Raw genomic sequence first — 27,929 nt, forward strand, 5'->3', positions numbered from 1 at the left:
CAAGGAGACATATAGCTCCCAGTATTGGTAAGAGAAATGAAAAAAACCTGCCCCATTAAAATGCTTATAATCCCTGTTGAAAATGTATTTAAAGCAACTCCTAATAAAGTAAGACATGCTTTCAGTTTCAGCCACACCAGAGCATTTTAATCCTTGCCACATATAGAGACACGTTGTTCAGTAACAGAAGAGTTCAATTAATTTAATTTCTTTTACTTTTGCAGAAAGACAAGCAGAGGGATTTTACTTTGCTTAAATACAAGTACTAAAATGAGAGACTGTACTAAATAAGGTTATCATGAAGCAGGACTCAATGCCTTAGCTATGCCATAATCCTGTGTAAGCAAGCAGTGGATAAGTTTATTTTAAACCACACCACACAAGTAAAAAAATTCTTTAAAGAATCAGTTTATGAAAACTCAAAGTGTCTGACACTGATATGTGCACTTACGAAATGGAAAAAAAATTTCAAAATAGACACACATATGCAACAGGAGAGGAAAGAAGTTCACAGAGTTGTGCTGCTGAGGAAGGATTCCCTTTCTCCTCTCCCACCCTACTTGGTCGCAAGTCTACTTCATATTGCCTGAGTTTCCTCAGAAAGTCTGTAAATTATAAAATACTGCTAAGATACAAAAATAAACAAGATACACTACAAATTAGACTAAGCTGTGACTGCCACATATGTATAGCTTTTCCACCAAAATTTGAAGGGAAACATGCAAGCAAATGTTTTGGTAAAATTAAGAGACTATTTGGAAATATTTTTTCCAGACTGTAGTTCCTTTCTTGTCTATTTATTTATTTATTCTGAGTTTGCAGGTTTGGAAAACTATTCATAGTCACCTCCATCAATACTCTGTGGAGTGGAACTATCTGTCACTACATAGAATCATAAAATGGTTTGGGTTGGAAGGGATCTGAAGATCATCTAGTTCCAACCCCCCTGCCATAGGCAGGGATACACGCAACTAAAGATGGGGTACAGATGGGCAAAAATTTTACTTTTATGAAGAATAAATATTAAATAAATTCTATAATAGCATTACTAAATAACATCACAAGTATTTTAAAACTGAGCATTAAGAAAAGATAAAAATTATATGACTGACAAGAAAGCACAAACTTCCATTGCTTCTTCCCAATTGAATGGCCTTTTATTGTATGCAGAGAGCACAGTTACCATCAACACCTATAATGAGATAATTCAGTACAAACCATTAAAAATCAAGGATAGTTGTTATAGGAAGAACAGGTGGGTCCACCAAAGCTTACACTCCTTCACCTCTTTCTATCTTTTATTTCCTCCTGCACCAAGCATGGATGATGTAGTCATTTACACCAAGCACAGCCCTGCAGCGATACAAGAAGAGGAGGCACAGGGGGCAGCTGGACATAAACTGCATCTGTGTAGCAAACCTTGCATGGGGTATCCCCACCAGAAAAACCACATTAGCACTGGCACTGCCAATTAAATCTGATTTTTGTAAGGGTGAATACTAAAACTTGTTAATAAAATTCTTCTGGGCAAAATTAATCCTTGTTTTCCCAAGCCTTTACATTTCAAATACATTATGTGGCCCTACTTGCACACCTAAACAAAGCATTCGAAACCCATTCTTTTTTTTTCCCTTAGAGCTATCCAACCATAAAATGAACTAGAACTAAAGTGCTACATTTAATCTGAAAGTTTTTCACCTCAAAATATCAGCTAATATTTCCAAATAACTACATTGCATGATTATTACTTATGAAGGTATATTAAAAAGCCCACAAAAATTATGTATAATCAGCATGGTGCCAGGATTACTTGCTATCTGTTTTTACTTTCTCAGAACATTAACACTCTAAGTTATCCAGAAAGCCTAACAACTGACAAACAAGTAGGTGAAAAGTCATAGTTCCTGTCCTTTGAGAAAATCCAGCATTTCATTTTCCATCAGGATTAGCATTTACTTAGACAGGATGTTTAAGAACACCAGAGAGGCCAGGACAAAGAACTTTGGATCAAGATGACGAGTTTACTCTTCCCAAGCAACACCACCTCTGTCAGCCTGATTTCAAAGTGGTTCATCCAAAGGTTAAACTGGCACACAGAGTTATCGATGCAGTCCAGTCAGTGAGTCTTGTCCATGCACACATTCCCTTATGGCATCTTAGCAGTTTAGAGGAAACAAATCAGCAAACTGACTCAGCTGATTCAAGTCAATTAAATGTGAATGTTATGATTTGGGTCTACTGTACTCATAATTGCTTTCACTTTCTCTCAGTGGAAGGAAGGAAGAGGAAAGGAATTTGACTATGCTCTTTCTAACATATATGGAAACAGAACACACCAAAACATTCCCTGAAGCAACTGAACATCTTCATTTACTAATTTAACAATAATTTAATAATTATTTAATAATTTGATTTTTATTTAATAATTTAATAATTTAATAATTTAATAATTTACTAAGTTAACATTTTCATTCATTTCATTTGAGAAGTCATATTGTAGCAGCAATCCTGTGCAGCATCTGATACTCAAGTATGCTGAAATCAAAGCTGGATCCCTTCTGAAACATATGTTGTAGTCACAGTAGACGTGATTGGGCTCACAGAGCCAAGTGGGTAAATTGAATAACATGCAGACATTCAAATTAGGTAAAGTGTTGCCTAAGTTTTGGGACATTATGGGGTTTTTTGCTTCTGCAGAATAAATAAGTTTGGAGTTTCTAAAGTAGATCTTTCTTCTAATGCATACAACCGAATACTTGTTTGGAAACAGATCGGTGGAGGGTAGTGCAAACAGAACACCTCAGTAGTGTCACCGGAAAGCACCCCCAGCTTCAACGAGGAAAAGGTGATCAATGCTATTTAAATGCCAAGCAACTAATGTTGTCATCAATCTTGACATTTTGAAGACATGTTTTTTTTTTAGTTTTTTCCAAATCACTCTGAGCAGATAAAGCAACCTAAGCCTCATTTTTACCATGAAAGCAATAGATTAAATGGTGCACGCAAACGCAAAAGTTTATTCTAACAGCTATCTAATAGCAAAGTGCAGACAGTTACATTAGTGATATCCTACTAGAAAAGCATTAGGATGGATAATGTACTAAATGTTGGAGTGAAGCAAAATGCACAGACTGTTTTTAGAGTTAACTCTACAACTGAGCAGTCTGGTATGTTTAAAGTAGTCTTCCCTCTGCCATGGCTAACTGAAATTACTGTTTTTCTTACACTGATGAATAAATAAGAAATACAGCATTATAACGGGAAATAAGGTGGAAGCCCACAGTGAACTGCATTTCTATAGAACAGTAATAATTCATTTCTATAAAATAAGCACAGTAACAAGAGAAATGTAAAGTTTATCAGGACAGTTCATGAGAATTTTAACACTTGCCATGTTTCTCTGTGAAGATTTTACTTTAGATATTCATCACTTCAGTCACCACAAAGAAATTTCGGAGAAACATTTTCAAACGAAAAACAAAGTGATTCTGAAGAAATTCCAACATTCCCTTTGGGATGGGCACACAGTGTGTACTCCATCATCAGCTTTGTGATTTTACTGCTTTCTACCCTATCATCTTAATATACAATGCTACTATTTGGAGGCTAGTTTTAAACTGTTTACTAATTATATATACTGGTTTTCAATAACATGGGAAGTGGGAGACACTGAGGTCAGCCAGTTCTTGTTATGCCACCACCTGATGTGTACTAAATGAAGTTTAGCTGGAACAGAAAATTGTTAATCACTACTATGAGTTTGTAAAAATATTTGTTACAGACAAAATCTAAGCTCTCATGAGCTCATTTGCTGCATATTCTTAGCTACTCCTGATATACTGCTTCTTCCCTTCAACAGCATCTTTCACAAACACAGTGTTATGTTCATATATGTGCCACAGAGCTAGAGGTCAACTGAAACAGTTCCACTATGAATATCTGAAGCATAGACTAGAGAATTACATGTGGCAATGTTTCACTGCATTAACTCATAGCAAACATAAAAGGGACAATAGAGATATTTCTTAAAGAAGATTTTATCTCCTAAGAAAGCTCCTGCCCAACCAGTGAAAAGGGAGTAGTAGAAGAAACTGATCTGACAGCCACTGACTCTGTAACAAACATGCCAGTGCACTTGAGATGCTCCTGTGAAAATCTTTATGACATTTACAAGGAAGGTTTTTACACACCAAAAAACATCTAGCTGCTGTTTATCTGCAAACTTATTAGACATGCTCATTGGTACTAAGCTATGATAATTTAAAACATCCGAAATAGCTCACTTAATAATAATTTCCAGAATCCACTAAATATTCTGCCTTAGTATCCCCCTGTGAAAATAATGTTACAGATAAAATATGTATTCTGTCAAAAGGATGGTTTATGGTTGATAAAGACTACCATAAGAATTACCTGCTCTAAAGATTACAACCAATTTTCAAAGATGTGCCAGACAGCATGATGTAAATGTAGTATCATGTTTCAGAAGTGTCTGTGAAGAGGTTGACAAAGGACAAAGGAAGGGACTTGGGAGTCTCTAAAAATACAAAGGACTTGGGAGTCTCTAAAAATACAAAACAAGGCATAGGAGAAAACCAAAAATATTCATTTGCAGAATTAAGCATCTCAGCAGGAGGGCAGCCAAAAGCATTAAAATGCCTTGGGCAAAAACCTGAGCAGAGCTTGTTTAGCCAGGATAAAGGGAAGCTGAGAGGAATTTTAATACTAGCCTACAACTCTTCGCATGCAACTTAGAATTGATGTCAGAGATGCTTCTCTCCATATTGCGTGATTCTACAATAACCTGTCAGCACTGCTCACACCTTTGAAGCTACATCAATCAAAAGAGGAAGATCAAACAGAACATACCCCCACGGACGATTGGAAATGGGGATCATATATCAACAGATCAGGAGAAGGCTGAGGTACTTAATTTTTTTGCCTCAGTCTTCACCAATAACTGCTCTCCTCACCTCTCCTGAGTTATAGGACAGCAAGATAGTGACCACAGTAGAGGAGGATCAGATTCACACACCTGAATGCACCCCAGAGTCCTGAGGGAATTGGCAGCTGCGGTTGCCAAGCCACTCTCCATGATATTTGAAAAGTCATGGCAGTCAGGAGAAGTCCCTGGTGACTGGAAGAAAGGTAACATTGTGCCCATCTTTAAAAAGTCCCGGAGAACTACTGACCTGTCAGCCTCACCTCTGTGCCTGGGAAGATCATGGAACAGATCCTCCTAGAAGCTATGCTAAAGCACATGGAGGACAGGCAGGTAATTAATGGCAGCCAGCACGGCTTCACCAGGGGCAAGTCCTGTCTGACCAACTTGGTGGCTTTCTATGATGGGGTAACCACAGCAGTGGACACAGGTAAACGGACAGGTGTGATCTATCTAGACTTCTGTAAAGCTTTGGATACAGTCCCCCACAACATCCTTCTCTCTAAATTAGACAGATATGGATTTGATGAGTGGACGGTAAGGTGGATAAGAAACTGCTTAGATGGTCGTATTCAAAGAGTAGTGGTGAATGGCTCAAAGTCCAGATGGAGATCCGTAACAAGTGGAAGAACCAGGGGGAATGGGTATAAACTGGAGAGGGGCAGATTTAGACTAGACAGTAGGAAGAATTTCTTCACCATGAGAGTGGTGAGACACTGGAACAGGTTGCCCAGGGAGCTTGTGGATGGATCCCTGGAGGTGTTCAGGGCCAGATTGGATGGGGCCTTGGGCAGCCTGATCTAGTGGGATGTGCCTGCCCATGGCAGGGGGGTTGGAACAGGATGATCTTTAAGGTCCCTTCCAACCCTAACTATTCTATGATTCTATGATGCTGATTAGACATAAGGAAAAACTAATCAGGAGGGGGAAGGTAGCCCAGGGACAGCTGCCGAAATCTCCATCATCATAAAATTTCAGGATTCAGCATGGCAATAGAACTGCCTTAGATAAGATTAAGAGAGATCCTTTTTAATCAAAATATCTAAAATTGTACAAAAAGCAGGGAGATCTGGAATGGCAGATGCAAACAATATAGCTTATATGTACATGCAATAGTATTAAGATATAAATATAAAACTGTAAAAACACTCTTTCCAGATGCAGGTAAGGTATACCATTTACTTAGTATGACAAACTGTAGAAAGGTTTAGGATAAGTCTATTTACCATGTACTTAGTGTTTTCAGTGAACTTCAGTTAGAAATTCTTAAAATTAATAAATAGTGTTCTTGAACTGGTGTCCCATTTTAGTACTTGATTTAATGGTACTGGAAAGAAAACTTAGTTTAAAAAAAAGAAATCCATTCTTTGATTTTCTGCTTCACTACATCCATGAAACTAAATAACTCTCCCATCCCATTTTCACAAATACACTTTTTTCCCATGACACTAAGATGTCAGTCTAAAGCAGAACTTCCTAAGAAAATCTAAAGCATGTACTCAAAGCAAGTTATGGAAAATTATTATGACAAACATTCTCCTGCTCATCAATAAAGAAATAAAGGGGAAAAAAATGCAGTGAAACTGCTCTAATTTTAAAGGACACCATAAAATATTTATTATGATAATAAGAAGGACCTAACATCAGTATTGACTTAAGACAGTCAATTTCATTGGGCTTAATGACCCATTACGCATAGTTAACAGTCTAGAGCTTTGCTCTAAGCAATCAGATCTAATAGACAGAAGCATTCTACCTGTCATTTAGCGTCCAGAACTTACTTCCTTCTGGCTTTCTAAGGTTTATTCTTAAAATTCAGCTTTACTTGCTAAGTACCCCTCATCAGAGACTCCAATCCCAATACACATGCCAACTGAACAGGAGTCTGGATGACCACTAAACCTGAATAACCTGTTTTTCAGAAACACTTCAAAACTATTCATAGAGACTGGCTTTGTCTTAGCAATCATTATGAGGCATAGAAAAATAAATGAAAATTAGTATTTTCTGCTATCAGTGACCAGCTTAAGTAAAATGTTAATTCCTAGACAAAGAATTTTAAGAAGAAATAAAATCTATGAATTATATCAACAAACATCTCATTTTAGTACTTTGCAATTTGCAAATGGTATTTTTAATGCTAGAAACGCATCTGATTTTTATGGAATATCATCTTCAATTTACTCAAACTGGGTATTGCCTGTTTAGACATTCAATTTTTAAACTGGATCTTTCAAAATGATGTTCACATTTAAATACTGGCTTCTAATCTATAAAGTATTAATTTATAACTCACATAGAAATACCAAAGCTGATTTAGTTTTGTTAGTTTCAGTACCAGGGACAAGCAGTGACAGAGTGGTTGGTTCGCACATGCTAACTTGCTAACTCTCCAGTCATAAACATGGAGCTCTGTTCTGTGCTTGACTGTAACCCTCAGCCCTGGCCCAGCTGTGTGATGCGAAGCCTATTTACTCTGTTATGAATGTGTAATCTTGGCTTAGTTTTGCTGAAAAAGTTATTTCAAGATGTGAAGAAGTGCAGGAGCCAAGACCATCAAAGACTGAAACAGTCAAAGCAAAGAACTGTAATTTTTGATACAGGGATCTTTATCAGCTTAAAGACTTGATAGTAAAAATATTGACATAAAAAGCTAAGGAAAAAAAAAAGATAATTGAAAGACGCTAGAAGACTGTCGTGTTTCAAGGGAAAATAAAGGATGCGCTTCTCACCTCACTGAGGACTGCCAGCCAGCAGAGCCTTATCAGCTGCCCCGTGAGGGTCTGTAAATCTAATAATGCTATCTATTTATTGTTCGTATTAGCCAATACATATTTGCTGACATTTTATATATCCTGCCCCTTTCCCAGTGGTAAAAAGTAAATGACTAGGACTGATATGAGCAGGGAGGAGGATACATCAGAATATACAGACATTTTAAAGGACATATGCATCCATATGAGCTACAATCACTGTTTCCTTTCTACAGGATGCACATGAAAAGCAGTCTCAGTATAAAATAGCATTACAAAACTATGTTATTTGGCATCCAAACAAAAGACTGTAGTGACAGAATATAACAAATAAATATTATAGTAAGAAAATAATTTAAACGTAATTATTTAAACTCCAAAATACCTACATTCTGAAGTCCTTGAGCTTAAAGCATGACATTTCTCATTGTGCATATTCTCATTTGAAGTGTGATTAACAAGATTTGAGCATTTGACCTCTAGAAGGCAGTGGACATTTCCTCACTCTCAGTATTCGTGCAGTGAATAAAGGCTATGATACCTGGTACATGTACACAAAAATCAAAAAAACTATCAGGTGTAGAGTAGAATTCAAATAAAGTTCAGTCATAAAAGCAATTACGGTCTTAGTATTAACTAGCTTTATACTTGGAATAACTAATATCTCATTCCATATTTTTCTATTAATTCACATTTCATATAGCAGTATTTGGAAGGATACGGTTCAAAGAGAAAAGTAAGAGGCCACAGGTAAGGAAGCTGGAGTTCTGCTACACTGCTCCAGGTCTCTACATGTTTGCAGGCAACTGATGAGAACAACTTTTTCAGAAGGGTTTCAGAAGCTCCAGGAGCTTAAAACTTATCACAAGCAAACTGTTTCGCAAGTCACCTCTTCCCACCCTCTTGGAACTAGACCTCTCAGAAAAAGGTAGCATTCAACAGATCAGAAACAATTATGTTTTAATTATTTGTCCCACAAAATGGTAAAATTCTCCTTTTTATACTCTTTTCACCTAATCCTACATACTCATTCAAAAGTATCCCATACCAGTCTTCAATGCTGATTCTCAGTACCTATCATTACCTTTCTATATCAAGACTGCATATATAACATTAATTTAGTGTTCTTGAAGACTCCTGAACAGGCAGAGTTCAGGCTTACTCTTCATGGAGTTGAGCTGAGTTACAGAAAGAAAAGAACTGTAATGACAATCTATTCATACAATGACATCCAGCCATTTCATTGGTAGTCTTATTTACCTCTAGCAATTTGTTAGCCATTTCATATAATAAAAATTCATTACTCTAGAGTCTCTAATTCACAAATTAAGAATAATTTTGGAATATTGATTAGACCTTAAAGTACTAATAAAGTGCAATTTCTCCAAGTCACTACTCCATTCCACAGGTCAACTCATGGTGCAACAAATATGGATCTATCAGAAGTAACTAAGCACTTTATAAGCATATGACAAAGTCAACATTCACTGAATGTTTATGGTTTTTTTGGGAATATGCTGAGAACAGTTAAGTGTAGTTCTTTAAATTCATACAGTAAGTCAGTACAGCTGTTGCTTCTCAGCTGTGGTAATCATAGGCAACTTCTTTTTCTAAGACTTTCAAAACCAAAAACTTTCTTCATATTCTGCTTGTTTAATTAAATGCCAGCATTCTCAATTTACAGATGCTAATTTTGTCTTTGACTTCTCTCAGCAAAAGTATGCCTTAGGAGGGAGAAACATAAAAATTGTCTGACTGCTGGTAGCGGAATAGTTTGGTATGTAAGATGACTCACACTTTAGATGGCCTTGGAGCAATTAACAAAGTGGCAAACAGCTAATCAGGAGTCCAGGTATTGTCTCTTTGACATAAGACGTAGAAAAACGTTCATGTGTGGAAATTAAAGGCTAGGGATAATGGTTATATCTAGAAAATGGGAAAAGCTAAATTCCGCAAAAGCACTACTTTATTTACTAGGAATAGATTTGGTGAATGTAGAAAAATCTTCTACCAAAAAGCTGATACCTGGCACAGCAGGTGTATACCAATGCTCTTCAACAATCTGAAAAATTCAGTCTATTTGTGAAAACAAGAGTATTTTCTTTTCTCACTGAAACTGAGAATTTACACAAGGTTGACATCAGGGAGCTTTATTTCCTTAAGACATGGGCAACACATTGACTAAGAACAAATCCATTCATTCAGACAAATCATTTTTGTTAGCAATAGTAACAATGTATACTCAATTAACTGGCAGACAGAGCGAAGAATCAGTGCTGAACATTAAATTGCAAAGACCAATGACAATGGGAATTTGAAAGAAAGAATGAATGCTTATTTCAGTGAAATGGAAAAGACTCTCACAACATTTGCTACTTCTCAATTCTTATCCCTGAATTCATTAATCAGAAAACGGTAGAAAATTAGTCATCTAAATATGCACAAAGAACTTATTCATAGAATAGAATCATAGAATAGAATCATAGAATCACCAGGTTGGAAAGGACCCATTGGATCATCGAGTCCAACCGTTCCTAACACTCCCTTAAACCATGTCCCTAAGCACTTCATCAACCCTTGAACACCGCCAGGGAAGGTGACTCAACCATCTCCCTGGGCAGCCTGTTCCAGTGCCCAATGACTCTTACTGTGAAGAATCCTTTTTCTGATATCCAGCCTGAACCTCCCCTGACGGAGCTTCAGGCCATTCCCCCTTGCCCTGTCCTCAGTCACAGGGAAGACCAGGGTGAGGAGATGACACCAACAGTTGCATTCTAACTCCATGAAGAAAAACAGCAAGTGGGGGTTGATGTCCCATCCCATCCTCACAGCCCCACCCAGCCATCCTTTGACTATATCCGACTCCTCTAGTTCCCCTCGCCAAGCCTGGTCTTGACTCCCACCAGTGGGCCAACATCCCAGCCTGACCTTGGCCTCTTCCATGGAGGTGTCCGAGTCCTCAAGGCTGGGGCTGCCCCCAGCCAGACCCCTCAGCCCTGCTCCCTGCCAGGGACCCTACTCTTTCGACAGGCCTTTATGCTGAGGCCCCACCCTGCTGGGGAGACCTCACAGATCCCTACACCCAGGGAGCCCCCAGCCTCACTATGCCCTGGCAGTAAGTTTCAAAGAAAAAAAAAATATATATGTCTGATAAAACATTTCCCAGTAAGCAACTTCTCCAACAGATCAGCTCAGATGATGTAGAAATCTCACAGCTAATTCTTGCATTAAGGATATTAAACAAGATCCTCCAACCTTCAACTCCAAAATAGTCTTTTTGGAGAATCACAGAATCACAGAATCACAAAGTTGGAAAGGACCCATTGGATCATCGAGTCCAACCATTCCTAACACTCCCTAAACCATGTCCCTAAGCACTTCATCCACCCGTTCCTTAAACACCTCCAGGGAAGGCGACTCGACCACCTCCCTGGGCAGCCTGTTCCAGTACCCAATGACTCTTACTGTGAAGAATTTTTTTCTGATATCCAACCTGAACCTCCCCTGACGGAGCTTCAGGCCATTCCCTCTAGTCCTGTCCCCTGTCACTTGGGAGAAGAGGCCAGCTCGCTCCTCTCCACAACCTCCTTTCAGGTAGTTGTAGAGAGTAATAAGGTCTCCCCTCAGCCTCCTCTTCTCCAGGCTAAACAACCCCAGCTCTCTCAGCCGCTCCTCATAAGACTTGTTCTCCAGCCCCTTCACCAGCTTTGTTGCTCTTCTCTGGACACGCTCCAGAGCCTCAACATCCTTCTTGCGGTGAGGGGTCCAGAACTGAACACAGTATTCGAGGTGCGGTCTCACCAGTGCCGAGTACAGAGGGAGAATAACCTCCCTGGACCTGCTGGTGACCCCATTTCTGATACAAGCCAAGATGCCGTTGGCCTTCTTGGCCACCTGGGCACACTGCTGGCTCATGTTCAGTCGGCTGTCAACCAGCACCCCCAGGTCAAAGGGGTTTCCTAAAATGGAAGAGGGTCTTAGAGTATAATCTTTCTAGTTTATTCTAACCAAGCACCTTCAACATCTTAGGTGCATTTATCACCTATCACTCTGCTGAAAACAAAATAAAAATTAGAAAAATAGCAGTCCATTAGCCTTAAGTAGCTTGTGAGGATATTTGTGTTTCACATGGATAAATCTAATTAGTGATGTGGGTGGCAGTGTTCTATTACTCTCCACCTTCATCCATTGTAAAAATTACCCATCTGCAATATGCACTATATCCTTTAAACAGTGCTCTACATTTCTATTCAGAAAACATAGGCATATAGTCTGAGGAGCTCATTCTATAAAACAGGTAAAACCATAGAGAGTATAAGTAAGGTCAACCTATGTAATTGTAACCGGCACTATGTCTGAAGCAAACTGTAGAACCCATCAGATATCTTGGGAATGCTATGCTGCTTGTTCCTCCTTTAAATTTAAATAGTTACTGCGAATTGAGAGCATTTGTAGAAAAATAAAAATAGCCTTTCTTGGCACAATGCTTTGCATTTTATATCAGCAGAAAAAGTCATTGTCTTCTCTGTTTGTTTTTTTCTAAGAAGTTGTATTCACTGCAGAAGCACTAACTAATGATATTCTATCCAGAAAGGAAAAATCAGAAAAATCTGTTGACACTTGGTACTTCGTACACTTGCATTGACACTCTGTGTGGCACCTTTTAGTCCTCCCATGAAAGGATTTCATACAGAACCTCTGTATCTGCTTTATGTTGTTAGTGATTCTAATTACAGATAAAACTTAGTTGTCTATAATAGGCCACGACGAAAGAGAGCTCTGATTCTCTGAAATTTCAGCCAGAACAAGTCTGGAGTTTTTAACCAGATGTAACATGGGCTTAAACTTGCCCTCAAAAGCCACTGCAAATGCCTTGTGCATGTACACAAAAGCCACCCTAGGGTTATATTTACACTCCTCTCAGATTGTGCCATATGAATGTGCAATTCAAATATCCTCAGAAAAGCTGCAGTATCTTTTAAGTGAAAAGATAATTCTATAAAGCTTGAACAATATCTCCATTCATGTACATCTCTTACATTATATAAAAAAAATAAACAAAGTAGAAATTGTGCTTACTGTCTCCAATCATACTAATGAATCCTTGGCCAGTGCAGGAATAGAAACTCCTTAATGAAGAGGAAAAGTTCTATAGGACTTTAGCTAGAAAAGACTTTAATAGGAAAGATAAATTGGCTGTTGCAAGGAAAACACTATCATAAGACATCCCTCTAATGAGATATCGACCTTGATTTATATTTTATCATCTCTTGAATAAAGAATCAGATAATTTGGGGGTTTATTTGTTTTATATACAAGCATATACACATACCTATATACCTATGTGTATTTATAGAGTAAGTGTAACATACTGGGACGAAGACTAAAGCCCATTTAAGAAACCATCAAACGCCATAAATTCAGTTCTATTTTTAATCAACTTTCGTGTGTCTAACACACATTTCTTGGCTCTTAATGAAAACCAAGTTTAGTCCTCCTAAATACACAGTGCCTACCTTTGTTTGATCAGAATCTAATTTGCTATTAAGTCTCCCTTTCTCCTTTCCCTACTGGCATATACATACGAATATAAAAAATGGATGACGATAAATCTCAAGCAAGACAAAAGGCCCTGAAATATTAGTCATTAGTAAGTTAATTCTTCTAGTTATTTTCAGGACAAATATTTTCTGTAACATTTGATATTGTAGGGATTTCCAATATTGCCCCAATGTCTGAGCAGTGCTGGAACTAGCTCCACAGAATTAACAGACTGGTCAGCCCAGGAGTTTAAACTTTCAAGAAACCCAAAAATCTCTGCTCTGAACAATTACTTGGTTTGTAGAGGCTTAGTCATACTTTTCTCAAGTGCAACAGGGATATGCCAGCTACTGAATTCAAACAGTGAAAGGTATCAAAATAATAACAACTGTAACATCTCATTAAATTCATTCACTCAGTCTTAACAGTCGCAATTTCACAGATCCAAGATTTCATAGTTTCAGAGATGTTTGTTTACTTGACTATCTTGAGAAAGTTCTCTTCCTTATGCCAGAAAATTGACTACAGTAATAGCATAGTAAATCAACATGGCTTTACTCTCTGCCAAATGTAGCAATCTCCAGCCGTGGCTGCACACTTGCCCAGGGTAAAAACAAGTTCAATGAATGTATAGATCATATCCCAGCCAACACTCTCCCAATTTCCAACTATTTTCACCTGAGGCAGTTCCTGAAATTAATGTGATGCCAATATATTAGTAGCCTTCATTAATTCATCCAGTCTACTAGTGAATTTTAGTATATGTTATAAGATCGTAAACCAGATGAGACTGACTAGAGACAAAGGAGAACAAAAAGCTAATCTTATAGCGACCATGCAGAGCGTTTGCCATAAAATGGAAATGCAGATGTTGGAAAATGATCTAATCCTAGTCTTGTCTTGCAGATGGAGCAAAGAACATGTTTTGTAACTGTAATCTATATTCCTGGCTTACCTGGATTCCACAATCTTCTCCTCTTCTTTCCACTCCCTCTCCATAAAGTAGAATGGCAAATTCATTACTTAAGCTTAAGAGAATTTATTCAACCTCAAAAGAGGGATCCAGTGTGAAAGGAAGCGCTACTGAACAACTACAGAATCCAGTAGTCTAGTTGTTAATAAGTGGCTAGTGGCAATAAAGTATAGGTGTCTCAGTCTCACTGCTGGAGACCTGCACCTTATCCTCATCATAATCCAGTTTGTTTGCCTTAAGAAGAATAAGTACAAGGAATTTGAAAATAAGTTTTCTGGGGGGAAAAAATCTTCAGTGTGATACAGCGATTTGAAAATATCATACTTGTTCTTCAATGAGTGCAAATAACAAAGGGCTTCGTTTAAACCAAAGACATGTTAAAAACACTCTTCCTGAGTATACCAGCAGCACATAGCATATACTGCTCAGTGAAGTAACATCCAAGCTAACTTGTAACTAACTACCTGTTGAGTGAGTTAAACATATTTTTAAAAATTCAATTGCATGGATGGAGAGGAAGATACCTATTAAATGCCCTTGTTTCTGACCCATTAATAGTAGGTCTTTTTTAAGGTTCAGTGTTTTCTGTGAATGAGATCAACATAAAAGACAGAGAACTGACCTAAATCAAGGTTTTTCTCATGCAGTACTTTAGTTGTGTATCTTCCCACTGTCATTTCACAGCATGTAGAAATACTGAATGCTGACCCTGTTTGGTTTTTACATGAATGTACATTATCTTCAATTTTTTTTTGGTATTATGTTTTATTATAATTTAAAGTTCACTTTCAAGATTATTAGAGTAGCTTTCCTACAGCTATGAGATCTCCCTACATTTTTAATACAAGCTATTCATCATCACTTTTATAATTAGGAAAAGTGTTGTAAGAACCTAATAAGAGCAAAGAAGATACATTATCACATATCTTGATCTGACAATACACAGCAGAGCATCATTAAGAAAAGAGAACAAGATAGGAAGAGAAAGATCAAAATGACAATAGCAAGATGATAGTCAAAGACAGCAATGCTTATGCAAAACTGTTCTCAATTGTTAACATTTTTCCTTTGGCTTTCCTTCTATTGAATAACCAGCAGAATCAAGCTTTTAGAAATGTATGATTGTGATAAATCAATTTGGCATCAAGTTTTAAGCTTTAGGTTGCACTAGGGAGGATATTGAGTCACTGCAGCAGAGCAAAAGCAGAGAAAAGGAAGTGTAAAATGGAATCAGAGCTACACTAAGACAGGGAAGAGAGAATAACGATAAGAGTTTTTAATTCTTTCTAATAATGTAAATAATGAGCTAGACAGATTACCTGGTCTTAATTGCAATACAACTATGGTGTAGAAATTTTTATACAAACCTGAACTGTATCAAACACATCTAAAAGAAAAATATAGCTTCTGGAAATAGTGCAATTTACTGCCAGAGGGGCATTATTGGAACAAAAGAAGTTAATGATCAGATTTACAGTAATATTTATAAGCATTGTTGATAGTTTAATACACTGATCTGGGAATAAACCAAAAAGCCTACAATGTTGTAGACCATTAAAGAACTGACTGAAGTGTCAGCATCTTCCTTTAAGTCATCAGTTCTTAACTAAAAATAGGATAGTAAATTTCTTCTAGCATTATACACACTGTCCTCTCTGATTCACTACTTTGATTCATCTTACTGTTCTCTAATTTATAAGATGCAGACAAAGTGTAAATATTCACATCAGACCTGGAAACAGACCACACAGATTTCCTTCTTAGTTAAGAAAGGATCAAAGGTGAAATGGTGCTACAGACAAGTTTTGAAAATTATACTTTTGACATGTCAGTGAAGACTAAAATAAAGTAAGATGCATTCAAATCCCGTAAATGAACTGCATGACTTATACAGGCACACAAAAGGAGAAAATCCCTTCAATATATACCCTTAAAAATCTCACAATTAGTGGTCTCTTTTCCCACAGAAAAAGAAAAGTAAATACCATTACTAATCCTAACACTTGCTAAACGTTTCATAGGATCAGATCCTATGAAGTTACAAATTTATGTCTGGTAAGACGGAGATAGAATAACAATAACAATGTCAAGAAGTCTGGTTACCTATCCTAACAACTACCACTAAGCTGTGATACACTGGATAGTTAATAAATATCTGATGTTTGAAATTGCTGTTAGGAGGCATCTCATATTAGAGGGAAAGATGTCATCACACAAATCTTACAGATAGGTCTTAAGCTTTTCAGTGGAGATTTATGCAGATACTCAAAATAGAAATAAAGGGAAAATATAATGATCAGAATACAGTGTTTTCGTGCTAATCTGGAATTGATGGTATTAAAATTCCAATACAAAGTCTTTCCTGTAGCCTGGCCTGAGAACTGGGAAAATAGTCTCATTCAAATTAGAACTGCAGTTATCACCCACTCTAACAAAGTCAGATTGAGTTTCCTAAACTTAACTTTTCCTCACTCCAGAGTTTCAGAAACTTACGAGTATCAAGATCCTCTTGATTCCCTACCTTGCACTAATGCCTAACATTCACACACAGTAATCAAGTTTGTGACTGGTGCAGAGTCTCATTGACTAATTTTAAGAAAATATTTTGTTTGGAGTTGGTTGGTTGGTTGGTTGTGAGGAGTTGCTTGTTTTTTACATGAAGCAAGAAACAATTTTAAAACTTGGCTAAAGAAAGCACTCTAGATATTTTGCACGAAGTTATTGCATAGCTTTGGCGAATTCACCATCAAGCTTGTTGGAGCAAGAATCAATCAGAAGATTGACTGAAGAACATTGTGTCATCTACACTAAATTAAAGACAAATTCTGTGTGGGAAGGCTTCATTAAATGCACATAGACTCAATGTACAATCTTGAGAGTCAACCAAACTGATGTCTGGAAACTGAATCATGTGAGAAGCAGCCTTGTGCTTGGTTTATCCAAATGTCCTAAATCATTCTTATGAAATATAATAGCTTTCATTGAGAAACATATAAAATCCCTAAAATATCTCTGCTGCACAGTAAATGATTTCTTAAGGTCTTATAGAGTAAGAAGTATTGTGTCTAATGAGGCATTACACATCAGACCAACTCCCTGAAAAAGAGTTTGGCAGAAATCAGGATTTTGGAAATGAAGGACTCAGAAATCTTTCAGAAATAAATTTACACTCAAATATTTATTTTCATTCTGTATTTTAAGACATTGCTAAAATAACGGCACACAACAAATTGCATTATTTTGTTTTTGTTGATGATTTGCTTTTGTTTCGCCATTAGATTAAAAAAAAAATCCCCTTCCTTTCCAGGTCTATTGAGATATTTAGAATTCTTGTTTCTCTTGACTCAGTTTCATTGCTCAACAGATTGCTCTTCAATCCTTATCTCATTCAGTTTACATGATTTTTAGACTTCTTCCTTCTTGTGATTACTGTTCAAAGCCTTTAGCTGGTAGCTTACAAGATCTACATATCTTGTAATTGAAACAGCTCTGTAGCAAGAAAGCTTTTCAGAACTGAAACCAGAAGTGTGATGGGTTATAAATTTAGTAAAGACAGAGTCTCTTGTGCTAGCATATTTAGACTGTATTGCAGAAACATGTTTGAGTACCTGTGGAGTTTTCCCATTATACTTTTTAAGCTTTTCAGAGCTAAGTGTGCACAAGTGTGCCTCCTTTCACTCAGTGGAACATACATGATCAGAATCTGGCACCAAGTTCCCTCTGCAAAACTGCTTTTCTCATAGTTTGAATCAGAATTTCTTGCATTTCTTTTCCTAGTTTAATATAAAAGATGTGTGCTTGTATATGCATATTACATGCCTATTTAGTAATTGAGCAGACTTTGAATCTGTTTGCTCTGTCATACAGTGCCACTGTCTGTTTTTAAACTATGAACATGCACTACTGTTAGCAGGGACAAATACATTAAACTAATTACACTGTGTACTGTGATGCCAGTGATTCAACATGCAGTAGTCCACCTGCATGCTCCATTAATCCTCAATAATGTTGTTCCCTTTACGTATGAATTATATTTTTTCTGTGTTTTCATCTAGCCTAGCAACACTAGGTGTGCACAGGCCTTTATTTTCTCCAGATATATGCAGTCTTTTTATTCACTGTACAATAGCTATTCAATTACTTTTCCAAGGCCTAAAAGTCCAACATTTGAATAAACCTGCAATGAGTGCATGATGAGTTTATACTTCTGAAATGCAGCATCATAGCACTTTCTCAGTAAAGCAAAAACAAATGAAAATGAATTGTCACAGAACTAAATATTATGAGAATCAAATATACTTTTCAATTAAAATCAATTTAAAATAAGCACAGAATGAAAAGCCCTTTAAACCTTTATGAGCTATCGTGCCACTCCTAGGGAGTTCACTGGGAGAACCCAGTGAACTTTCTAGCTTTGTCATAATTTTATTTAGACTGACATCTGAGTTTGTTTTGTACTTTGTAGCAGATGTTATTCTGAGAACAAAAAAACAAGGACAGTGACACCTACCCCAGGCATTTCTTATTTGTGCCGAACAAGGAAAAATCTACAGTCTTCCTGCTCAATTTTCATTTAACACATACTCCCCGCCACATAGTCTTGGATAAACTGGCAGCTGCACATTTCAAATCTGCCTTGCCTTTGCCTCTTTCCTTGCAAGGAGGAAAGAGCAAAATGGCAAAGTTATACTTGCCCTGCTGCCCATCCAAATCACACGAGATGTGCTTTAGGGAAGGTCAGACCTACTTCACATGTGCAGCTCCATTACATTTCACACTAACAATAGCTCAATCGCGGAGGTCATCCTTCTCGTCCCCTAGAGCAATCTTGGTGGTCTGCGCAGAGAAAGAGATTGAATGCCGACACCAAGTTAAAGTTATAAGCCTAAGAGTCAGAATTTACAGCCCTATCACTGTAGCCTGCTTTCCCACTTTGGACAAGTCAGCACAAATTTATCTGTTCAGTCAATGAAATATTTGAGGCGGCTATTTCTCCTCCCACACATCGTGGCATAATTCCTGTTGCAAAAAGCCTCCGATTTTTGTAAACTACTCAAGATAGGTATAATTCAAATTAAACTGACAGAAAACCCATTCAATAATCAGATCTCTTATTATTGAATGTCACATGAAGCCTCATTTAGTCCATGATTTGGGCACGATTTAAAAAAATAGAACCATACGCACACACAAAACAGTACAAAACAAGCAAAAACAATCCGACGAAGCACCCACAAACAGAAGCGATGGTCATACTGAATAATTAACACACTGTCACTTTTAATATCAGTACTTTTTTGTGTTGCATATGGAATATATTTTGTGAAATGCTTCTGCTATTAATCATATGAATGTTATCATCTAACATACCTCTTCTCCATCTTTTTCAATAACAGAGGCTACATAGTGTTTCATTTTTCATTTGCTTATATGTGTTTCAAGTGCAACCACATACAACATACATAAACACAATACTCAAATCCTTATGGTAGTACATGCTCTGTAATTTATCCTAATAAAAGTATTACAGTACAGGATAGAATTAACAAGGTTGGGGACAACTGAGCTGATATGTCATTGTGTACTAATTTTAAAAGGATTTTTAAAACAGTGAATAGCTTGCTAAAGAGGTTCATACTTGAATCTTCTACAACAGGAGATACGTAACTGAATATCATCAAGGGGTTTGTTTTGAAGTTGCTGCACTTGGGAGAGATGAGGAGTCTCCTCCTGTCTTTTTAAAGACAGGCAGTCTCATCAGATAGTTTTAGCTTCTGGTTACAAAAGCACAAACTACTTCTTAATTCCAAAACCAAATCTTTCTGAAGATTTAGATTAACCTCTCTGATTCATTTTTCCTCTCTGTAAAACAAGGATGAAACTGAACATCATCTTGTTAGGAGAATTCTGTAATAAGCACATATTTATGAAGTACTATGAAGAGTAAAAGTATAATTACCCGATCACTATGTATAAATAAATAAATAAGTCTAGTTCAGTGCCACTTAAAATATTGTGGCTTTCGTGATATTAAGAACTATCAATAGGGAATGAGTTTTCACACAGTTCCATGGAACTTGATTACACAAGAGTAGCTTCTTTTTCTTCCCTCCTGTCCTGCTTTATAGGTATTTACAACTACCTGACAGGTGGTTGTATTGAGGCTTTCCTCCCAGGTAACAAGGGATAGGACAAGAGGAGAGGCTGCCGAGGGAAGTCTGAGTCACCATCCCTGGATGTATTCAAAAGACATGTAGATGTGGTGCTTAGGGATGTGGGTTAACGATGATTTAGCAGTGTTAGGTTTATGGTTGGACTGATGATCTTCAAGGTCTTTTTCAACCTAAACAATTCTGTGATTCTCTAATATAGAGTCTTATATCCTACTTTTCCAATCTGATTTCTAAGCACTCAACGAGAAGAGCTACTGTCAGGATGAGCGGCTTGTGTCTAATGCTGGTCAGCAGGGACGAGAAAATGTTGTCTGGCAGCTTTTGCAGAACTGCTCAGAAACTATTTTTTGTCTTGTACAGTAGCAGGGATTTACATACTTACTAGCTTTTCATAGAAAGTTGGCTTAATTCTAGATTTATACACCAGATATAGTAAGTTCTTAATCTAAATTTACTCGTATGGCATATTCCATTATTGATTTGAGAGCATCCATGAAATCTAAAGCATTAGTCAAATACCTCTGTTTAAACTATTAAAACAGAATACCATTCAAAATATTTTAATACTGTTTGTGGAAGGTTAATGTGCAAGTGGATGTGGCAACTGAAGTGAATTTTATAGTGGAATCATTTGTGCAACACTAAGAATTGTGGTCAAATTTCAGACAAGAAATTGCTTCATAGAAGACTGACACATAAAAGTCATCCTACAGCTTCATTCAAAGTCCTGGCCAGAAAACCCACAGAAAAGGAAGTCACTCTCTTAATTTCTCTGTTAAGATTAATTTTGCTAAATCTTTATCATAGTCTGTGTAAATGCTTTGGTTTTATCCCTGGCCAGTTCATCACTGCTTTCAAATAACTCTAATGTGGGTTTGTGAACTTAAACAGGAAATAAACTAATTTTATTTCTTTTACAATGTCAATGCTGCTACCACTGTCTTCAAGTTCTGTAGCCAGTATGCAAAGGCTGCCTAGAGAGCTCCATTATTTTATTACCATAACTTTGAATTCATCGTTCTGTGAGAAAATCCAGTAAACAAATTATTTAGAAATGAAAGAGAATTAATTACGAATACATGTCAACAAAGTGCAATGCAGGCTGTTGAAAGAGACTAAATGTGTTTGTCCTTTGGCTTTAAGAAGAGTAAATACACTCATAATTTCTCAATAATATGATATTTAAACATGTTCAGAAAGAGCCAATCAGACAAGGGTTAAGCCTAAAGGAGGACTACTGCTCTACTGAGGAAATGAAGCAAATCAAAGCAGAACAAGGGCAGCTCGCATCCTCCCATCTCCTTGCACACAAGGAGAGGTTTGGGAGGTTGACACTGCAGAAAAATCCTTAGATTTTATTTAACTAAATAGGAAAGCCATTGGATTCTGTTTGCAAAGTGAAAGTGTCTTGTTAAAAAAGCATGACACGTCCAAGGTTTTATGAAAACATTTTCTTGTATTTGCAGCGTGGAAAAGTCAAGTTATCTCTGATTCTCCTCTGCCGAATGAATCAAGTCATTAAACTGGCATTTGCATTGAAAGGCTTTTCACAGGGCTTTCTGTCAGGCCTTTCAAACAGGAATGAAATGAATGAGGACCAGCTTACAAATGATGCATTGTTGAATGTATGTGGGAGCAAACAGCCACCATTGTGAGTGCAGGTGGGAAAGAAAAATGAATAGACAAGGAAGCTCAGCAGACGGAGAATCTCATTATTAATGGACTATGTGCCTGCCTTTAATGAAGTTTACCCAATAAAAGATGGATTTTCTCCGATCCTACTCTTTAAAAATTAATTACATTGAAAAATATACAATGGTGAAACATATCAAAGATTATATATGCTTCTTTACCGTCATTACACTATTGAGATCTAGAAAGATTCTTCAGCCAAGTATCTCAAAGCATTCAAGTATTTCAAAACTCAACTCAATCTCCTACAGAAATATTCTCATGGCCTTTTATTCAGATGAGGAAACTGAGGCATAAGTTACCAACAGCATGCAAGAACAACTTAAAAGCTATTAGTCCTTTAACTAAGGCTAAAATGAATATATTAGTCTTCATTTTACCTTCTTTATAGTAGGAAGCCACAATATGCCCTAATTCCAAAAGTTTAAACAAGGAACAAAACCAGAAGCAACAGATGCTGCAATGACACAGCATAGAAAATATTATCTCCCTGTCAAAATCTTTTTCTCTGTAAATAGTCTCAGATAGTCTTCTGCCATATTCTTCACAGCTGCTTCATCAGTTTTCTCTCCTGTTGTCTAGTGGCAGCTTTTATCCACATTTTCCTTAGTGAAAAGGCACTTCAAATCCCATTTGAAAACATTTCTTTGTCCTTCAGTTGTCTTCCTCCTGCTTTTGTTTTGCAACGGAACATGCTTAGACAGTATTTTTGCACTGTAATTTCTGTATCATCTGCTATTACAGCTTCTCACTATTTAATTTTTGCAAGACTGTGTTACTATTTACAATGAAAATGTAAATTCTACTAACAAACTCTACTTACAAACTCTATTTCTCTCTCCTAAGAATAGCATTACCTACAGCTGATTCTGAAAAACTGCTTATTTTACTCCTCAACCTCCATGTCACCAGAGATCTTAACTACTTCAGTTTTCCCCCAGGTTAATAACATTAAACAGTGTGGGATCAGGAGCTGATCCCTGATGGGCTGTAATAGAAATACATCTGCCATAACCTTTTGAGATGACTATGCCTTTCTAATGATTTGTGCTATACCACTGATACAGATTAATTGTACAGATATTTTTAAATTAGCTGCCAGAGGTTCAGTCCAAATACCTTGACGGAACTTAAAGGTTAAAAACATTTCACTTGAACAAATACACTATGTACTATGAAACTGGAAAATAATTCATTGTCAGTTAACTATGTAAATCGATACTTCCCCCCCCCCCCCCAAAAAAGATCTATTCATTTTCCTGAATTACTGGTAATACCACTGGTTCCATGTTGTTAGATTTATATCTTATTATATTTCCCTTTGTCCCTAAGACATATATGCTTATTTATAAAAGTACGTATCATATTTTATAATACATATATTTTAAACTCAATGTCCATACATCATCCTGTTTATTACCCTGGGATACCTCTTTGTGTCATTTTATATAGTCAAATGCAATTCCTAAAAAAAAATTGCAAATACTTTAAGATCAATTTTATTTTTTTTAAGTTTCATTTTCTCTACAAACTAATTATTTTGACCCATAGAACACACTTTTAAGATCATAACAATGAAAGATTCTGAATACAGTTCCCAAGCATCAGTTAGTCTTCTCTCCAGATACCCTTTCTCAGTTCAGGAATCTCATCTGTCTTCAGCTGTACCTAGCTGCATTGAAAACCTGGCATGGTTTCTGTTGGTTTTGAGTTTTCTTTCTGCACTTCAGTCCTGTTGCATCATACACTTTTTAGTTCTTTCATGTTTTATTTTGTCAGATTTATGCCCAATATAAAACTCCCTGCATTATATGTAAGGTTTCTGAACACAGAATTTGTAGTCTATAGAATTGCTGAAGTTTGAGTTGATGAGGGCAGGGGAGACAAAACAACCCTGGCAGCATTACTTTTCTAGCATATGCAATTCAAATTGAAACCATCTATGCTAAAGCATTTTTCTCCCATCATTTTATAGCTGGTAAAGAACTGAATATTTATTTCTCTTCTTTGATTTGGCAATTGATAGGAGAATAATAAATACATTTGCTTTTTATATAATGAACATGCAAGTATTCTAGATCATTTGCTCCTAGTTACCAGGAATTTGGAAATAAGTAACACCATTTTACATGATGCTACTTCATTTCTTTTCCACCCACTTAGTCATTCTTAATAAGGTCATAAATATTTATTTTAACATTTTAATTCCAGAGACTGAAATAGCCATATTTTAGTTACCACTTCGTCAAGTTTAAATTTGGAAACAAGCAATTTCAGTTAATCAATAATAAGAATAATTAAGCTCCTAACACTGAGTTTGGTTATTACATGATTTCTTTTCATATTCTGGCAGCCTGATCATTGCCTTTCTCCATTTTGACTCTGTGCTAAATAAAGCATGTATCTACCTCATTCCATACCTCCTCAGTACTTTAGTCCTGAGTTTAAAGAGATTCTGATGTATCTAGAAGACTTTTTCTTTGAACACTATTTCCCTCTGTTAAGCAAAAATCCCAAGTTGTACAGTCTTTCCACTGAAAATGTATTCCTGAAAAAGCCATGTCACCACTACCCCCTTCCTCACAAAATAACAAGAAATATGGCGCAAATTGCAAATCAGAAATCTTGATCTTTATTTGTACTACAACTGTACTGAGCACAGACCTGTACCTAAATAAGCCTCTCAAAGTTCCCTTCCAAACATCTTTCAACTTACTTCCTTGGAAATCCCATTGGCTACCTTCATTCATCCAGAAGTTACTTGGTCACTAAGGTTTATAAACAGCCCTCTTCCATAATGTCATGACTTTTTTTTTCAAGCTGTTCAAAAAACAACTACCTAGTTTCAGCCAGCCCTGCTGGCATCAAGATGCAAACTTAACTGTTTCGTCTGTACTCTTCAACTCCAGTAAGTCTCCAGCAGGGTCCAACTTCAAAAAGTTAATATTTAACATTTTGTAACCCAGTTATAGTATTGTAATATCCAAATCAATATCCAATAAAAATTCAGTGGAAAAAATCATAAAGCTAAGTTTGATGAAAATACCTCAGAACTTCTAGGCTTTTCAGTTCCAAGCTCATATAATAACCCTGTTTTGCTTGCTATTGAAATATTATGCATTTCAGACAGACATGATCCGTGGACTGTATTATACTTCTCTAGCTCATGTACACATTCTCCAGCCCTTTATCTGTATTAATCTCTGTTGTCAGGAATTCAGTCTAAATATTTTGGGTTTTACTACAGTTTAAATGAAAAGTTCTCTTTCATTACTGTGCATAGTCCAGAATGTAAAAAAAATCAAACCAAAACAAAACAGAATTATCTTAGAATCTTTAACATGCATATCATAAGCTCTTTAAAGTATGCCTCCCACCTCAAGAATCACAGGCAGCAGCTCAGGAAAAAATAGATTAAATTATTAAAGCAAATGTTGAGCTCTCTATCAGGTTAACAAGCAACTAAATTAAACTATAAAGATCCAATAGCATCAAAAGCGTGGAGCTCCTTTTCAACAAGAGTTAATAACAAGTAAGTGGGAGCAACACCCAGGAACCCATAAACTTGACAGTAGGTGACAGAAAATAGAGAAGACTTTGTTACCAAGTTTGCCATCTGTTTTTACAGCATCATATGTCATTTATATAGAAATTAGATAAAAGATTTAAATCAGGAATTTATTAGACTGTATGTTAGTGATATACATTATACTGCTGCTATCAGTTACTCACTGAGATGAAGTACCTGATATTAGGTGAGTGTAGCGAGGCAACAGTTACACAGAAGCTCTTATTCAGGCTACAGGCCAAAAGCCTATCTCCTGCACCTAGGTCTAACTATCACCTACAAAGCCTGCATCTCAAAATAAATACAGTACTGGGATACAAGCTGTCTTTTAAAAATAGGTTCATGATTACCTTAAGCCAACTAAACAGTGGGTTTAGTAGATTACTACTTAGCTGCAGGCTAAACATTAACAATATAAAGACATTCAAGTTCAGTTTGCTGCAAATCATTCTGTGGGTCACTCTGCTACTGGATTAGTAAATCAGTCTGGTTATTTGTGCAGCAGCCTAAACTAAAATTTAAAATTGAAACACACTCCCAAAACTTATATAAAAGCAGAAGCCACTAGAAGAGAAGGAAAAAGCAGAGCTCAACCTTCAGCATGTCAGCCTTAACTCAAGCGTGCATCTACTGTGGTTGGGTCCTTTAAGCTGACATAAAACCTGTCAAGCAGAAATCAACCTATCACCATGTGTTTCTGCCCTACCAATTCCTGTGCATCTTTCAGACTCTGGAATAAATCCACCTGAGAGTTAACCAAGCAAAGCAAATCGTCCTACCTGCCACATCTGTTCTCTAATAATCTTGTTCAACAAGTGGACACACACCTCCTCTTACTCGCTGGCAGCAAGGCTCACAAGGATGCATCCATTTTCCACTCACTTATTCTCTTTCCCTTCTGTTTTACCATTTGAACACAGAAAACAGAATCTCCAAGACAGTGCTAAAAAGCTTCAGAATCCAGCCATCCTAGTGATTCCTATGAGGAGTCAATACATTGGGTTTTGCCGTACTGATGGGTGCAAAAGATAAATATATTATAATAATTTAAAACAAAACAAAAAAAAAACACAACCAAAAAACAACCACCCTTTATTTATGACCTTCCTTTCTTCCTTCCTAAACGTTTATAAAATATTCAAGTATTATATTTGTCTTTTTCAAGGCATATTTTTAGTGCTATAAACACTGGGGTTCATTATAGTTCATTGATTTCAGTAGTGACACCTATTGTTATTCAGAATAATAGGAAGGTACTTTAATACCTGACAAAGAGCAGTCACTGTGTATAAAATTTTTTCATCACATTTTTTCATTTGTTTTAGAAGTTGTTTCAGAATTTGTCCTTCTCAGTATACAAAGTGAGATAAGGATCATCCCAGCCAAAATAACAAGCCTCTTTGAGGATGAAAATAGAACCAGACACCAATATTGTGCATGAAAGCTCAGAGTAAAATGAATTCTACTAAATGCTTTTCATCATTATTGAGTTGGAATTCAAAAAAAAAATACAGCCCTTTATTTTGTATTATTTTCTATTTTGAACCAAAGATCCATATTCATAAGAAAATACAACTTATCTATTTATATCTGACTGTCAAACTGACAAAATTAAAAACATTTTAAGAACCAAACTAATAACTGGAAAAATAATCCTTTTTAAATATGAGCTATTTGCTCTGAACTTTGCTTTGACTCTTATTTGCCAGTGATCCTCTAAGTTCTTCAACACAAGATTTAACTTCACTACCAGAAGTACACTATTTGATAGCAGTGGAACCAAATTCAGAGTATCTCTTGTCTTCACAACTGGAACATCAGTACTTTGTTGGTTTTTTAGCTTCTTATTCTTCCAGAGATAAATTCTATTGTCATAGAACTTGGATCTGAATATAGATTCAGCTGAGAATGAACCATAATACAGGCAAAGACTATATAATATAATATTAACGTCTTTGTAATTCTTTTAACATATGCAAGTTAGAAAAAAAATCTGCTATTCCAACCTTGGCTAGACATGGTATTTTATTGACATAGTGTAGTTCCAGTATAAAGTTTCTGTCCATAGAGTTTCCCTTTCCTTGTAGTACCACTGTCCTGATTTTGGTCCTACTTAACAGCAGAACCAGCAAGTCCTGTTCATCCCAACTTGAGTATACAAACAAATTTTATTAAATGCAAAATGCAGCATAAACCTTGGACCTATTTAGTTGTCTGTAGTAGTTACAAGCAAATGCCAGTATGGATCCAGATGAAGTGTAACATGAACCATTTCCCCTCCTTACTT

At 36.5% G+C, this 27,929-nt stretch overlaps 1 protein-coding gene and 1 long non-coding RNA gene across 15 annotated transcripts in view; one reads left to right on the forward strand and one right to left on the reverse strand.

Moving 5' to 3' along the window:
- Positions 1-27,929, reverse strand: part of LRRC4C (leucine rich repeat containing 4C) — a 529,117-nt gene that overhangs the window by 451,043 nt on the left and 50,145 nt on the right. The gene's annotated exons all lie outside the window — the stretch shown is intronic.
- The window catches only part of LOC128852236 (uncharacterized), a 39,122-nt gene that overhangs the window by 4,687 nt on the left and 6,506 nt on the right, over positions 1-27,929 (forward strand). The gene's annotated exons all lie outside the window — the stretch shown is intronic.

The sequence above is a fragment of the Cuculus canorus genome, chromosome 5 (assembly GCF_017976375.1).
Source record: "Cuculus canorus isolate bCucCan1 chromosome 5, bCucCan1.pri, whole genome shotgun sequence".
NCBI lineage: Eukaryota > Metazoa > Chordata > Aves > Cuculiformes > Cuculidae > Cuculus > Cuculus canorus.